The sequence below is a fragment of the Lissotriton helveticus genome, chromosome 2_2 (assembly GCF_964261635.1).
Source record: "Lissotriton helveticus chromosome 2_2, aLisHel1.1, whole genome shotgun sequence".
NCBI lineage: Eukaryota > Metazoa > Chordata > Amphibia > Caudata > Salamandridae > Lissotriton > Lissotriton helveticus.
In genome coordinates, this window is record NC_136060.1 from 366,621,527 (window position 1) to 366,637,341 (window position 15,815).

Consider the following 15,815-nt stretch of genomic DNA (forward strand, 5'->3'; position numbering starts at 1 on the left):
AACACATAAGGGCACTGTTTTGCTTGTGTTTGCTGGCTTTGCCTACAGCCCCATACACACAATGGCAGGCACTCTTCTTTGATGACTAGACATGTGGCGCCCGCTGGGCTCTGCAGGTGCACAAGGCCAGGGTTTTTCACGCCAGCTCAAGTTGCTCTTCTTTCATTTCACCATTGGCCCATCCTGTCTCACTTTCTGGACAAGTGGCAGAGGAAGCCTCTGGTGCTTCTCCTTCTCCACCACGCAGGCCTGAGTACAACCCACTATGGCTCTGCTGTGTTTTTAGTGCCTTTGCCTCAGCTAGGGTTGCCCCCTTTACATGAACAAACATACTGGCCAGTTGCTGTCGTTTTAAGTGTCTGAAAGGCCCGGGTATGATGCTAAATAAGATTTTAAACAAAATTGTGGATATTTATTTGTAACATCACTTTTCTGCCTTTGTTCCTTTAATTATTAACCAGGAACCAAGAACACGTTTAAAAGTGCTTTCTATTTATATTTGTTGTTTGAAGTATGTACAGATGTTGGATATAAAGATCGGCTTTCGGTGATTTAGCCCATTTTCTACCGGCCAGGAAATCAAAATACTGGTGATACTGGTACGAAACCGGCTAGGAGGCAACCCTAGCTTCAGCAGTCCCCCTCCCAGAGCATTACAGCACCACCCAGCATGGGGCCTTAAAGCACGGAACCCTTCTCTAGCCCTCCATGTGTGTTGTGAGAGCAGGGTGCTGGGCTGCATTTCCTGGTACCCGTCCCAGGAGAGTGGAGCAGCCTTTCAGGGGAATTAACGTGACCCAGCCTGCTGTGGGACGATCGGTATAATCTCATAATTTGCACCTGTTTAGCTATGCAATAAACTTTGCTTTTTAGGCAAGTGCGTGGTCATGTATGATCAGATCAATGAGATCATCTTCCGAGCAGCTGCAATGCCTGCCTGCCTGCCCTCAGTTACTGAGAGCTGCAGTGCCTGCCAGCCTGCACTCAGTTACTGAGAGCTGCAGTGCCTGCCAGCCTGCACTCAGTTACTGAGAGCTGCAGTGCCTGCCAGCCTGCACTCAGTTACTGAGAGCTGCAGTGCCTGCCTGTCTGCCCTCAGTTACTGAGAGTTGCAGTGCCTGCCTGCCGGCACTCAGTTACAGAGAGCTGTAGTGCCTGCCTGCCTGCCCTCAGTTACTGAGAGCTGCAGTGCCTGCCTGCCGGCACTCAGTTACTGAGAGCTGCAGTGCCTGCCTGCCGGCACTCAGTTACTGAGAGCTGCAGTGCCTGCCTGCCGGCACTCAGTTACTGAGAGCTGCAGTGCCTGCCTGCCTGCCCTCAGTTACTGAGAGCTGCAGTGCTTGCCCACAGAGAGCTGCAGTCACGCAGTCTGCAGGGGTGGCCTTAGGCATGTGCAAGCTGTGCACCTGCACAGGGCCACCAAACCCCAGGGGCCACCACGCCAATATATATCCTTAGTATAATAATCCTCTGAGGATGGATACATATTTGCGTGGCGGCCCTTGGCAGGGATTTGGCGGCCTCCGGCTCTGTTCCTCTTCCAAACACCCTGACCCCCCACTTCTTCACTGGCCTCCGCGCTCTGCCCCGCCCAGACCCCCTTTTCCGGGGTCCTCTACCTACGCTCCCTGCCCAGGGCTGCCATGAGCCTAGAGCCGCCACAGCAGTCTGTCTCCGGTGAGTGCCCTTCCATTCCTAGTGCTTTGAAGCAGTTTTAAAATCTTCTTAGAGTTTCTTGCTGCTCAAAGAGATGTAATTTCTGATACTTATATGTTTCCCTCGTCTTTCTTGCTTGATTTTGCTGCGAGAAAGCGTCACTCATAGTCATTGAAATATCACTCGTAATTACACTGAAATTATGAAAATGTCACAAGTAGCAATCTGAAACCTTGGCAGCTCTGAGGCACTTCGTTTACTCGAATGTTGTTTGGAAAAGAAGAGATCTGTGATTTTGCCTCTTAATATTATATGTGCCATTGTTCATTATTAATGTTCGTGAGAAATATTAAAAGCCCACAAAAACACAAATTCGATACCCCAGAGCACGTTACACTCAACACTTACCTCCGAAGTAGAAACGTACATTTTCCATGCGGTGCTGGAACGCATCGGTCCGTTCGCCCATCCGTTGTATGCCCAATGCACCAAAATGCCTGGCTCCTCATGTGTAACAGTAAATGTGATTTCGCCTTAAATAAACACCTGTCACGCAGACTTCACTCAGTTTGACCTCTATCACAAATACATAGGCCCAGATGCATGAAAGGAAAATCTGGTGGCAAAGGGGCAGATTCTCAGAATCTGACCCTTTGCGACCGGTATTTTTGCATTTGAGATGCATCATCCCAAAAGCTAAAAATCATAATTTAAGGAATCTCTAAATTGAGATTCCTTAAATTGCGATTGCATTTAAGGAATCCCAAATTGAGATTCCTTAAATGCAATGCAAATAGTAAAAAAATTAGCGATATCGCTAATAGGAGGAGCAAATTACCATAAAGATGAACTTCATGGTAATTTGCAAAAACTTTTAAAAATGCACTTTTGTGCATTTTTCAAAGCTTCATGTTGCGCACACATATGCCCTTAGGGCATGTGTGTGCGCAACATATGTGAACAGATTAATTTCAGTGCAACAGGGTGTCCTTTGGACACCCCTGCAGCCTTGAAATGAGCATTCTCAATTTGTGATTCGCTAATTGCTAATCGTGAATTGAGAATGTCTTCCCATTCATTCCTATTGCCTTTAGGCCCATAGGAATGAATGGCGAGGTATTCCTTAATTGCGACTCGCAATTTGCGAGTCGCAATTAAGGAATATTAAAAAATCTCATTTTTTAGCGATTTCTTCATGCATAGCATTTTGCTATAGCTTATTAGCGAATCCTTATTTTTCGCTAATAAGGAATCGCAAAATGGATGCTTGATGCATCTGGTGGATAGTGAATAACGCGTGAAACGGCATCATGCTCTATTATAAAACACCCAAAAAAGAAATAAGGAGCAAAAGTCAATTCTGGGTGAAATAACCATCTCTATTTATAGTCCTTCTCTCTACCCCATAAGTCCTGGAATTACCTTATACGTTGAGTCGATCAGAAGAGCACCATTATTTGGAATAAACAATAAACATCTGGTGATTTCAACAGGTGCATTTATAAAGCACACGATTACCCAAAGGTGTCCTGGCACTGAATACCAGATGTTTATTGTTACCCAACTCAATGGTACTCCTTTTATCGACCTCAAACGGATGAAAGGCTGAGTGGACCTACCTGTGACCATGAGGTCGAACACAGTCCCCTGCAGTGGCTGCTTTAGTCCCCTGAGCCGACTGAGCAGACCTGACTGATGAACAGCGCAAGGAAAATCCAGGGTCCAAAATAAAAGATTCTGGGGCAGATTTACATCCCTTGCAACATGTTTACGACACCGTTGTGTCACTTCTGTGACGCAGCGGCATCGTAAACAATGCACCACCATGCGACTTATTTACAACGTGACACATCTAGTGAGATGCGTCACTTTGTAAAGCCCTGCACTACATTATACCTGTGTTGTCAGGTATAATGTATGCAGGGTGGGTGTTCCGTCGCAAGGAAGCCCCGTAAAAGTGACGCAGTGAAATCTACAAGATTTCACTGAGTCACTTTTACGTCCATGCTGCGTCAAAACCATGTGCCTGCTTGAAGCATGCGTAAGGAGTGATGCAGCATGTTAGGTATACGGCACCGTTGAGCATTGCTGGAGTTGCGTCCCGCTTGCGACATGACTCCAGCAATGGTTGTACTTACACCAGAAGATGTAACATGCATCTGGCTATTCTTGCGCCACGGTGCATCGCATTGTAAATGCGACGCACCTGTGGTGGTGCAAGGGTATTCCTGTGTGTCTCATCTTTACTGGCGCATCCCTGCTGATATGCAGGGATGTGCCAGTCATTGGAAATGTGCCCCTCTGTCTCTCAAGCTGTCCCATCTTTAGTCGCTCTAATCTACTGATGACTGGGTATGATAAAGAACCCGATTTGAAAAAATAACATTTTCATGCCTCACCCCTTTCCTGGCACTACCATGTTTACACTGTGTTTTGCCTCTAAAATAACTTCATCTCGAGCTAAATTCTTTGTGCCGCACTTGCTGGATCATTGTTTGGGGGATTTAAAATTCTCCCAAAGCAGATAGGAAGCAGCATTTATCGACATTTTAATATACAGCGCTTCACTTAGGTGCGACTCCTCCATTAGGGTGGAGGAGCGTCACCCCACTGCTTTCTCGCAGTGCGAGAAGCAGAAACATAAAATGGTAAAACTACCATTTTATGTTTCTGCTTCTCGCGCTGCGAGAAAGCAGTAGTGTTTGGTTGGGGGCGGGGTGAGTGGGCAGTCCTGCTCGAGGGCAGCGGGAGTGACTTGCCTGCTGTTGTGGTCACTGACTGTTTGGTCGGCCCTTTGGGGCAGACCAAAGCAGTCATGCTCACTCTCCCTTTTCTCCTACATAGATAAAATGGCCTCCCCATAGGTGCCCAGCTGGGCGCCTTCTCCACCAATCAGAACGCTGCCATTGCAGCATTCTGATTGGCTTATGGGAGGGAGGCTGCCTGCTTCCTGTTCCTGCTGGAGGCAGGAGAGCAGGAAAGCAGCAGACAAACACGAGACCCGGCCAGGAGCAGAGGCGGCCTTTGACCTGGTAAGGAAAGTTAAAAAAAAAATGTGTTGGTGAACAGTGGAAGTGCTTTGGAAATATTTTCAAAAACTTGAAACCTGTGCATGTAGGGGTGTTGTTAAGTAAATCTTGTGTTTTTTGAGTAAGAGCAAAGTCATAGTAATTTCCTAAAACTAAACTATTTTGTGTGTACTTGCACAAATAGGCATTGGAATTAATTTATCAACTCTAAACCTGCCACGAATGATGATGATGTCTGTGGATGGCAACTTTGTAGGGAAAGCATAATGTCTACTTTCTTGATCCATCTTCAGTATGAATTCCATGAAGCTCACTAAGAAGTATTTCAGTGGATGGCCATAGATGAAAGTGGCCTTTACAACCATCTGAATAAATTGGTAAATATGATTTCTAGGCTATCAAAGCTAATCAGTGCTCAAAATGCCCCATTTTCATTTGGAGTTTTATATAGTGTGGTTTACTGTCCTAACTCCAAAGCACTGTCAGGTAAGAACTGTAGACTGATTGTTGGTGATGGAAGTTAGCATTCAATCTGGCAGGGTGAGTAATCGTGTGATACTTATCAGTTCCATGCAAATTGCCTTTCAATCTCAGATGAAGGCAATTCTCAAGCATTTTGTTTACTGCAATACACAGAACTTCACAAAGTTCACTTCAGCTCATAGTTTGAGCCTATGGTAATTCCAGAGTCTCAAACTAGAGTTCTGCTACTGTGTTTCATCCTCTTGATTATTAGCTGATTGGATAAACAGATTTTGAGTAAAGTGTCATGTCTCGCTCCACCTGCGCTGTTTGTGCTGCCTGGTTACATCCCGTCACCACAGCTCTAGTTCAGCCTCTTCCTCCCGTTATCTTGACCGTCCCATCTCCCCATGCTCCTGTTCCATGGTGCCACACTGCCATACCCTTTTAATTCTGGCCTCCTTCCTGCAGCCCCTGCAGCCCCTGGAAACCCTGCCTACTCACATGGCCTTGGGGAGTTGCTACCATCGAGGGAACGGTATTGTATAAAAGACGCACCCCTGCATGTGCCAATTGCTTGGCGTTCAAACTTCCTATCAAGAGAGTCTGTTTGTCCCGAGGTTGACACCACTTACCTGATCCTGTGGGCCAAACTCTGTTGTGGCATCTTCCATCAGTCCTGACCTCCGGTGGCAACGTTTGTGCTCAAAGTGATCACCTGCAAGAAAACCCATGAGACAGTCATTAGGTGCACGGTAAGGCAAATCGTCACATGCTTGTGCTACCTAGGAAAAAGAGCACAGCAACTGAAAAAAAGGCTTTTTGGATGGTTGTATGAGGAGGTTTTTTTTGTATTTAGGTTAGAGCAGCCGCCTAAGATATTCATAATGAAAAGGTCACAGCATTTAAGCCAGAAAAAAAGTACTCAGAGGACCCAGAGGGCAAGGTGTGAGAACTAGCAAGGCAGGGTGAAGAACCCACAATGAGGTGACTGCTTAAAAGGGAAACAACTTGTATGGTACTTTTGAACTAACACTGAGGCTGATTCAGTCCTTGTGGAATAACAAAAACATTGGGGCATATTTACAAGCCCCTATCGCCACCACAACGATAGGGGCTTTGCCTTATTTACAAAGCACTGTTAAGCCACTTAACTTGGCTTAACACTGTTTTGTAAATAAGGCACCCGTTCACACTATACTTATTGTGAAAGCGGTGGACAATGGGTGTTGTTGTGGGCATTCCACCGCAACACCCATTGATTTTGACGCTGCCCCATATCTACAAGGGTAGCGTAAATATGGTGCAGCGCCAAAATTAAGGCCAGGGAAAACCTGGGCTCACCCTGGCGCAGCGACAATAAATGTTTAATTTCTCCTCGTTTTTGCAGTTTCCATGTGTGCTTCGTTGTGCAGCACACATGGAAACATCAAAACGCCATTGATTGTTTATGTGCAGGAACGTGTGCCGTCCTGCACATAAACAATCATTTAAAAAAGTTACTTTTTGCAATTACTATGTGTGCTGCTTTAAGCCATTTAAAGATGGTTTATGTGCAGGAAGGGACACCTTCATGAACAAAAACAACCTTCCCCTGCAAAGCAGACACCCTTTCACTATAGTGCACGGGTGCCTGCGTTGACGCTAGGCAGCTAGATTTAGTGCCAGCACAGAAGGGAATTCAGGGCTGCACCATATTGTAGGAATATGGTGCAGCCATGCGCTTCAGAAGTGGTGAAGTGCGCTTAAAGCCAAGGAGGCTAACACAGCGCTCCGCCACTTCTATTGTAAATATGCCCCGTAGACCCTTATTCGGGAGGGAGATACATGATCATCAGCCACACTATTTACTGACACTGCTACAGAAGAAGTCATTAGGAGCCCATTACTCCATCCCTCATAGCGACAAGGTACACTACCAGGAAGCTGGGATTAGGTGGAACCCGGCGGGACAGGATAATAGTTAGGGAGTATAACCTTTCTTCTACTTCCACTTAACATAAGGAACTTCAGCTTCACTAATGGTGGGGCCTTGGAGATAAGCAACAAAAGAAGTCAGACAACACCCACCCAATTCTTGGAAAAAGTCTGACAACTCATCTTTTTCTCTTTGCCAATCCAATTTTCCTTAGGGTGCTCCCTTTACACTGTTGTCGGTGCAGTGTGCATGGTGCCAGCCTTCAGGTGGATTTGTGGTCCCTGCTTCGCTCCTGCAAACTCCTGGAACAATTCAGTTTAGTGTTTTCCTGGTCCTAGCATAGAGATGTCCATATGATGATGTGTGAGCTTTTATTCAAGTATGAAAGACATTTGGCACAGTGAGCATTGAGAACAGTGCACAATACTTTGAATTTGACCCTTGCATGCACCTGGAGCCAATTGAGAGATTTGAAGAGTGGGTTTGATTTGGTTGTAGTTTTTATGAATGTCATAGCACACTCTGATTGCCTGATTCCTATGTCCTTGTAGCTTATCTGTGGCTTTTTCAGGAGACAAGAGTATACAATGGTACAGTAGTTGAGATGTGCCAGGACGCAGTGGTGGGCGGTGACACTTAATAGGATAGGGGCATCAGCAAGTTAGGTTAATACTAACCCAGTGACAGGCACTGTGATAAACCAACAATGCCTCTAGGCTCAATGCCAACATTCTCAATCATCGCTCATTAACAGTGTTTTGTTCATAAGAGAGGATGAAAGAGAGCTCTGAGGGTGAGATTGAAGGCAATGCCAGTTTTTCACAGTGCCTGTTAGTTGGTCAAAAAGGAAATAATAAAAGAAACAGATAAAATGTTTATTTACCAATGCGTACTTGGTGTTCTGTTCTGCAGTCCGAGTGCAAGTCCTCCTGGAGCCTCAGCCAACTCCCCTCTACCAATACAGACCTGCTGCTGATAATGTTAAACAGCATGAAAGAAGTGCTAGGATAGGTTGGAGGTGGCTGACTCCAAGCTCTTTCAGGCACCGGGGCCTGTGCAGGCTCTCCAACCAGCTGTCTAAGACAGTTTGGGTTGGAGAGGTTTATATTGTGTGAGTCAGGCTGGTCATCACAAGACACCCGTCCAAATGATATGCACACTTTAACCTGGATAGAGTACCACCCCTCCTTCCCTGCTGGCAGTCAGCGACAGTGGCCTCGCCCAGCAATCTAACACTGCTTTTTCCAGGAGTAGTGAAAACTAAAATGGTATTAAATGTATGTTATTGCCACTTTATTTTTCATCTTTGTTGCGCTTGCAGCAGGGGGGTGTTATGCTTCTTCCAGGACAACTTCGGTCTTTAGCTTGATTCTGTGGGTAGCGTAACAGAATTTTCCTGCGAAACAAGAGCTGCTTGATTTTGTTATCAGTGTAAAGAAATGATCCTGAGAAGTGAGAGCTGCATGTTCATGCCATTTGTTACAGCACTGACCTGGGGAGTGATCCAGCGTGAGGCTAATACCTGATCAGGGATCAATACTCGATAATATCACAGATCAATGGCCCATACACATTTACCCAAATCCCTGATGCGCTGGGGTCAATTTATATACGTTCAATTCTTTTCCTTCTATAATCCATGTCTGTCATCATAAGATACTTATCTAATGATGACATCAACTTTCCTTCTACTTGGTCGATGAACCAAATAGTTGAATAGTTGATGGTAATGATAATACTATCTAACTAACTATTTAGTCAGCTAAATAATCACAGACTCAGTAAAGTTAATAAAGTTTTTATCTCAAATTAAATGGTTAAATGCTCATTGCATACAGTAACAAATCCAAACAATGAAATTCACAAAGGAAGAGAAAACATATGCAACTTGGATGGAGTGGAAAGATTAAGAGACAAAAGTTCCAGCAAAATTAAATGCGAAACAAAATACACCTAACGGTGGTGATAGATGAAGAGACAATAGTTTCATCTAAAATAATACGTGTCAATGTACCTATGACGGAGTGGATAGGTGAAGAGACAAAAGTTCCAGAGACAACATACATTTGTAAGTAATTTTGCAAGAACGAGTCAGAATAATACAAACCTAAAGGTCGGTGGAAAACCACTCCCCTGGCCTAGGTGATGTTGGGGGTTCCCTGAAATAGAATAAGGGAACACTATTTCAGAACCCAGGAGCAGGACAGGGACAGGAACAGCTAGGCCTCTCTGCAAACCAACAAGCTGCGATGCATTCACCCTTCTTCTCTTCCTTCCTGCAAGTGTAAACCACACCCCTAAATGCACCCCAGTTATACCCTAAAACTTACATCCGTCCCACATTAGTTGAAACATTTCACGTAACTCAACAGATAATTGGTGGAATTGGGAGGTGGTGTGTCATACCACTGTGACTTCATTCAAACTTTCGGAATATTCATTGTTTCCCATGACTTCATAATTGTTCCGTTCACATGATTGAATACATGCTACAATTGCACATAATTTTAAGCAATGTCCGCAAAAGGAGTCTTTTTGTCCCATGGTCAGTCGCATCTCTTGGCAGGCGATCATCACATTGGCCTTCAACCCCTGGCTCTCTTCTGCTGTGATCAGCGCTTCTGTCTTGCCTTTGACAGTTCAATTTCACTCCTTTTCTTCACCCCTCCTCTATCCGGCCAAGTTAAGGAAAAATGGCATTTCATCCAGCTCACTATAGCAAATGGAACATGAACATTCATTAATTATATGCTAATGCACTGTGGAAAAGTAAATTTTGCCATGTTCTGTGTCCCTACGCGTCATCCATCATATGTTATCTGTGCATGATTAATATGCATATGTATTCCCTATGTTCGATTAATGACGCAATTACAGTTGTATCCACCTCTAGTATGTCAGTTTCCAGTTCTCGTGAATACTACGAATATCAGGCCTATGTAAAGCTACGTTGCCACGTTTCTCAGTGTGCACGTTATTCCATTGTAAAGTTCCTGTTTCTAGGCCTCAAAAGGGCCCGGACACCAGATTCAGCTCCTGTCTCCTGAAACCTCGCTGAGGAGCGATACAGCCCCCACCTGTATCCTCGACCCTTCACTTACTTCCTGCCTCGCAGTGCCCGGCTCAGCCTAGCTCTGCCTCTGAGTCTGCCAAGAGTATGTTATGATTCCAGTTATCAGTTCAGTCCTCCTTCTCTGCATTCCTAAGCTACTGAACTGCATCAATAGTTTCCGTCATTGTCTAGCCTCTACGTCTCCATGTTAGAGAAATACTGCATTTAATGGTTATTTAATATTCTTCATCACGCACTACATGTAGAATAATGCATGCTCCAGTCTTAGAGTCTGTTCGCCTTTACCCCGATAACTTTTGGATTCTATCAACATGTTCTCTAAACATCAGATACTAGATACTGCTTAGGTACATGTCGCTCTGACTCTCCAGACTTCAGTCTCTGCTCCTAGCACAGAGTTCGTAGCCCCCAGCTTCTCCTAGTAACACGTCATTGCCAGTTTGCGCGCACCATTAGGTCAGAGGTCCCGGCTCCTTAGGTAGCCCCCTCCATGTTTCCGCCCCATTCATGACATATTCTGTTACGTTTGCATCACATGTCTATGTATACGCCTCTGTTACACCTACTTTCACCCTTATCTTTCGCGACTGCTATTGACCACACCCACTGCTCCGCCTATCGTATGTATTGTAATGCAACTGTTTTAGTATATATGATCGTGTATTGTTATTAAATGTTAGCACGCCGATCCCGATTCTGCCCCCGGCAGCGCTGCCATCCTATTCCTGTGCAGGTCGTCCTGTTCCTGTCCTTTATGCTGTAATAAACCTGCAAACTCCTACTACCTCGAATCTTGACTCTTATTTATTGAGCTATCTGTTATTGCTAAGTCCAGACAAACCTAGATCCGGTATTATTTATTTATATACCACATAATGGCGCCCGAACAGGGACTTGCCCTTTCCCCACGCGTCGGTGAAGCCACGCCGACCCCCTGATCCTCTGCAGTCGTGACGGAACTCTTCTGCGCACCGGCAGATATTTCTGCTTCAAGTATCCCTCAGGCCCACGGAGGAGACGGAGGAGGCGGTCCAGCATCCAGACGAGACGGTGGAGGAACGCGGCGAGTCCCGACCAGAGCCCAAGCCGAGAGTCCAAGGTCCGAGGTATCCGGAGGCCCACCTGTAACAGAAGTCCGAAGTCCGTCCGTCCGGCGTCGAAGCAGTCCAGTCCAGTCCGAGGCCTTCCGTTCTTGCTGCCCGGTGAGTACCGTTGCTGGGGTAGTATCTAGACAGGGTCAATCTAATTGACTCTGGTCCGTGGGTTGGTGGTACACAGACCCACAAACGAAGTGTCCACTTCGGTGGATGCGGGTCCTGACGTATCTCTGTATGAGACCGGTAAGTTTCGTACTGTTTCAGCAGTGCATCTAGTTTCTGTTCTAGTCAGTTCTGTTCTCGAGAAAATTCATGTATTCTGTTTTCCGTATTCCAGGTGGTATTCTGTTCGAACTGTTATTCATAATGTTCTTCATGTATTTTAATGTCGTGGTATGAGTGCGAAGTGATTCTCGTGTTTATTGTATATTGTATTGTGTCCAGATTATAGTTCAGTCATGCCACTCTTTTCAAAACTGCGTCAGTTAAAAACCAGAAAAGGTCTGCTAGAAGCAGCAGTTCCTGTCCCGCCTAGGGACAGTCCAGGTCATTTCATGTATCAGAAGCATGGCATAAGCGCCATATTATATCTAGATTTATGGGTAGAGTATACCAAACAGTTAGAGGGAAAGTATAGATGGCCCGTATCAGGCACATGGGATGCCGAGTGCATCATGCGAGTAGAAGAAGCATTATGGAAAAAGAAAGCCAGACAGTCACAGAAAGATGCCATCGAGTTATGGCGCAAAGAATCTCATAAACGAACCGAAAAAGAAATCAGAAAGTCAGAATTAAGTAGAGAATCCTTAGAACGAGCCCAAGAAAGGGAATTAATCGAGATTGGTGAACGAGTTAAAACCGAACAGTCAGACAGACAGAGGCATGCTCTTATTAAGGGTATGTATCCTCTTCTTGCCGAGGGCTTGCCAAAAGCGACCCCGGAGGCATCCAGTAATTTTCCGCCACCACTAGTTCCGACTAAGCTACGTCACAAACCGACCGCAGCTGATATTTTTATTTCGTCCTATTTGGACGACACAGTCCCAGAATATGCAAATCCTGTTCCTGCTCCGCCAGTCCCTGTAAATCAGGCACTTCCCGCTCCTCCAGACACCGGAGTACCTGTTACGGTACCCCCGGTCCAGCCCGCCATACAAGTCCAGCCTACATTTCCATTTCCCACTCTGCCAGGACGAAGAGCATCAGTAGACGACTCTAGTTTAGGGGCCGCAGGGGGAGGTCCTCCTCAGACCCCGCCGCCACACAAGCGTTTAACGTTAGCCGAATTACATGCACAAGCGTCACAGCGTACGCCCAGGTATCAGTCTGTTGCAGAAATAAGAAAAGCCCTTACCGAATGTGGCTATGATCCAGTCCAAGGCGAGGATAGTATGGTTTTATATTCATTACGCGTGAGAAAGGTGACCGAGTATCTAGTTACCCTACCAGATATGAAAGAAGATCTAGACAGAATATATCGTTTCATCCGTACAGGGAATGATCCAGAAAGTATTAGTGACGTCATGTGCCAAAGAAAAGTTGAAGTCCAGCTCATGATATTAAAGTTTCTGATTAATTGTCTAATAAGGGAACAAGATTATCCGACCAAAGATCGAGCCGAAATGAAAGTCCTGACAAGGTGGAGTGATAATATAGCCGAGGGTAAACACAAGACCATCAGTAGTATAGAGAGTATGTACAAGAAAATCCGTAAAGAAATAATAAGGGTACACGAACAACGTAAAGAAGCACAAGTAAGCGAGAAAGAAAATGACTCTTCTACAGAAGAGGTGGAGGACGAGAATCCCGACAGAATAGCGTATGTAGGAAAATCTAGATTTCCAGATCGCCATTTGCGCCTAGAACACAAGTCAATTTTTCATTATCCAGCACCAGAACAAGGTTCTCTAGAACAAGTATTTCAAGCTACCGATCACATTTTGAAATCACGAACCGGTTATAGCGAGTTAAGTACCATGCATGAACAAGAACTAGTCCGATCAGCAGTCCGATGGATTACTGATTCTACCACTTTTCCAGACGAAATAGTGGCACAAATGTTTCTGAAATTGCCCCCAGCCGAGCAACGACTGGCGGGTATGTATATGATCCAGCACCTCATTACATTGTATGAGGGTCAACATTCTGATCCAGGTCCGTTACACGATGTCCTGAACGAGTTACTCCAGTACAAATGGAAAGGTTTAGGTACCGATTTAATTAGTGTCATTCTAGAACAGCGCCACAAATATAGTATGTTTTTGAACCCGCATTTTGTTCATGTCTCACCCCCAGAAAGTAAACCCTTCTACATAGACAGACAGAATCCGTTACGAGAAGTGCATCCAGTTAAGACAGACTGTGGTGAAATGCAACGAGTGTTTGTTTACACCCCGATCACAAAGATGGAACTCTTAGAGATGAAAAAGTTAATTCCCTGTCATGATAAAGATCCAGCAGGGTTCCACCGAGAATTAAAAGACATGCTCCGTATGGGAGAATACACGTATCCAGATATCATTAAAATGTTAAAAGTCTTGTTGCCCGCAGGGGTATATGAGAAACTCAAAGAAAAAGAATGGGAGGTGGGAGAGAAAAAGATCGATTGGGCAGTCCTAGAAGCTGAAGACAAGGCACGAGTACCAGGTACCGGTCTTGGAGATAAATGTAAAGAATTACCAGAATTATTAATACAAGTTTTGCCTAGGTTATTGACAACTAGAAAAGAAGACTGGGATGCAATCTCAGCCTGTAAACAGAAACAAGATGAAGATATTAGTGATTATTATTCCAGATTTGAGAAATGTTTTACCATAAACAGTGGCCTCAAGACGAGTAGCGAGTCATACCCTCATCTTTTTGTTACTAAACTAGTCGAGAATTCAAGTCCACAAGTTAAGAATCGAGTTTTGAAAGTCGAAAGTACCTGGCAAGCTAATACCCCGTCCCAGATGTTACAGATGCTTCAATATCACCAGAATAGAATCAGAGAAGAGCAAGAACATGAAAGGAAACGTATGAAAGACACGAAAATGAAAGTACTAGTTGCACAATCTGTTCCTCAAGACAGTCAGAAGAGGGGTCCAAATCAAGCCAGTCATCTTGCAGCTCCCGTTAAAGGAAACTGCAATTATTGTAAACAACCAGGTCATTTTATAAACGAGTGTGCAGTTCTGAAACACAACATAGCTACCGGTAAGACTAAAGAAAGACCACGTCCGCCGAAACAAGAACAAGTTACACAGACTCCTCAGTCACAGAATGCACCACAGACAGTTACAGCACCGCAGCCTATCGCTGCAACACAGCATGTTACACAGCAGATGTACCAGTATGCACAGTCTGAGTATCCAGAGTATCAGCCATATTCATGAAACAGCCTAGAGAGGGAGGTAGGCTTGCCTCTCATCGAGATACCTGTAGATTAAGAAGGTCCCTATGTTCATAGTCAAGTATTAGGGAAAGACAGAAAGTTTTTGATTGATACAGGGGCAAGTAGGACCACTATAAGTCACGCCGAAGTTCCAGGGGCTCCGCTCTCAGGCTCAAGAAATGTTTCCCTTGGATTTTCAGGAAAACCTATCGTAAATGAAATTTCAAAGCCTGTTACTCTAGAAGTAGGTCCATTGTCCCGCACTACTGATCTGTTACTTACTAAGTCATGTCCAGAAAATCTGTTAGGCATTAAAACACTGAAAGAGTTAGGTGCAGTTATATGCTGTTCCCCAGAGGGAATACGATTGTTCCTACGTGACTTCAAGGGTCACTATGTATTACGAGATTTTGATCCGAGATTGTCCAATGTTCCGCAGCATCTATGGGCGCAAGGTCCAACTGATGTTGGCTTTATGCAAATCACACCCCATCGTGTGACTCTCAAGCCAGGTGTAGTCCTGCCACGAATCAGACAGTACAGATTGCCACCTGAGGCTGTAGCAGCCTTATCCAAAATTATTGACGAGCTCATCGCTCAAGGAGTAGTTGTAGAAACTGACTCCAATATATGTAATTCTCCGATCATTCCTGTCATGAAACGTACTGATCCAAATGCACCTCCAGTATATCGATTAGTGATTGATCTCCGAGAACTTAATAAATGTATTATTCCCCAGTATCCAGTTGTCCCAGATATCTCTTCCCTGTTGACAGTCATTGATTCCGAAGCTTCATTTTTCACTGTCATAGACCTCAAGAACGCATTTTTCAGTGTCCCCATTCATCCAGACAGCCAGTTCCTTTTCGGATTTTGTTTAAATGGAAGGAGCTATATGTTCACACGCGCTCCTCAAGGTTTCACAGAAAGTCCTAGTATTTACAGTCAAGCACTCAAGAGACAACTAGACAACATTCACATGCCAACTGACACTGCCCTGCTCCAGTATGTCGATGATCTACTGATCACAGCCCGTTCTGAACGTGCTTGCGAGCGAGCATCACTTACATTCTTGTATTTCCTAGCCGAGATGGGACACAAGGTGTCCCCTTCGAAGCTTCAATTCTGTGTCCAGCAAGTGGTCTACTTAGGACACTTACTGTCCAAGTGGGGTAGGCAGTTGACACCAGACCGAATCCAGTTAATA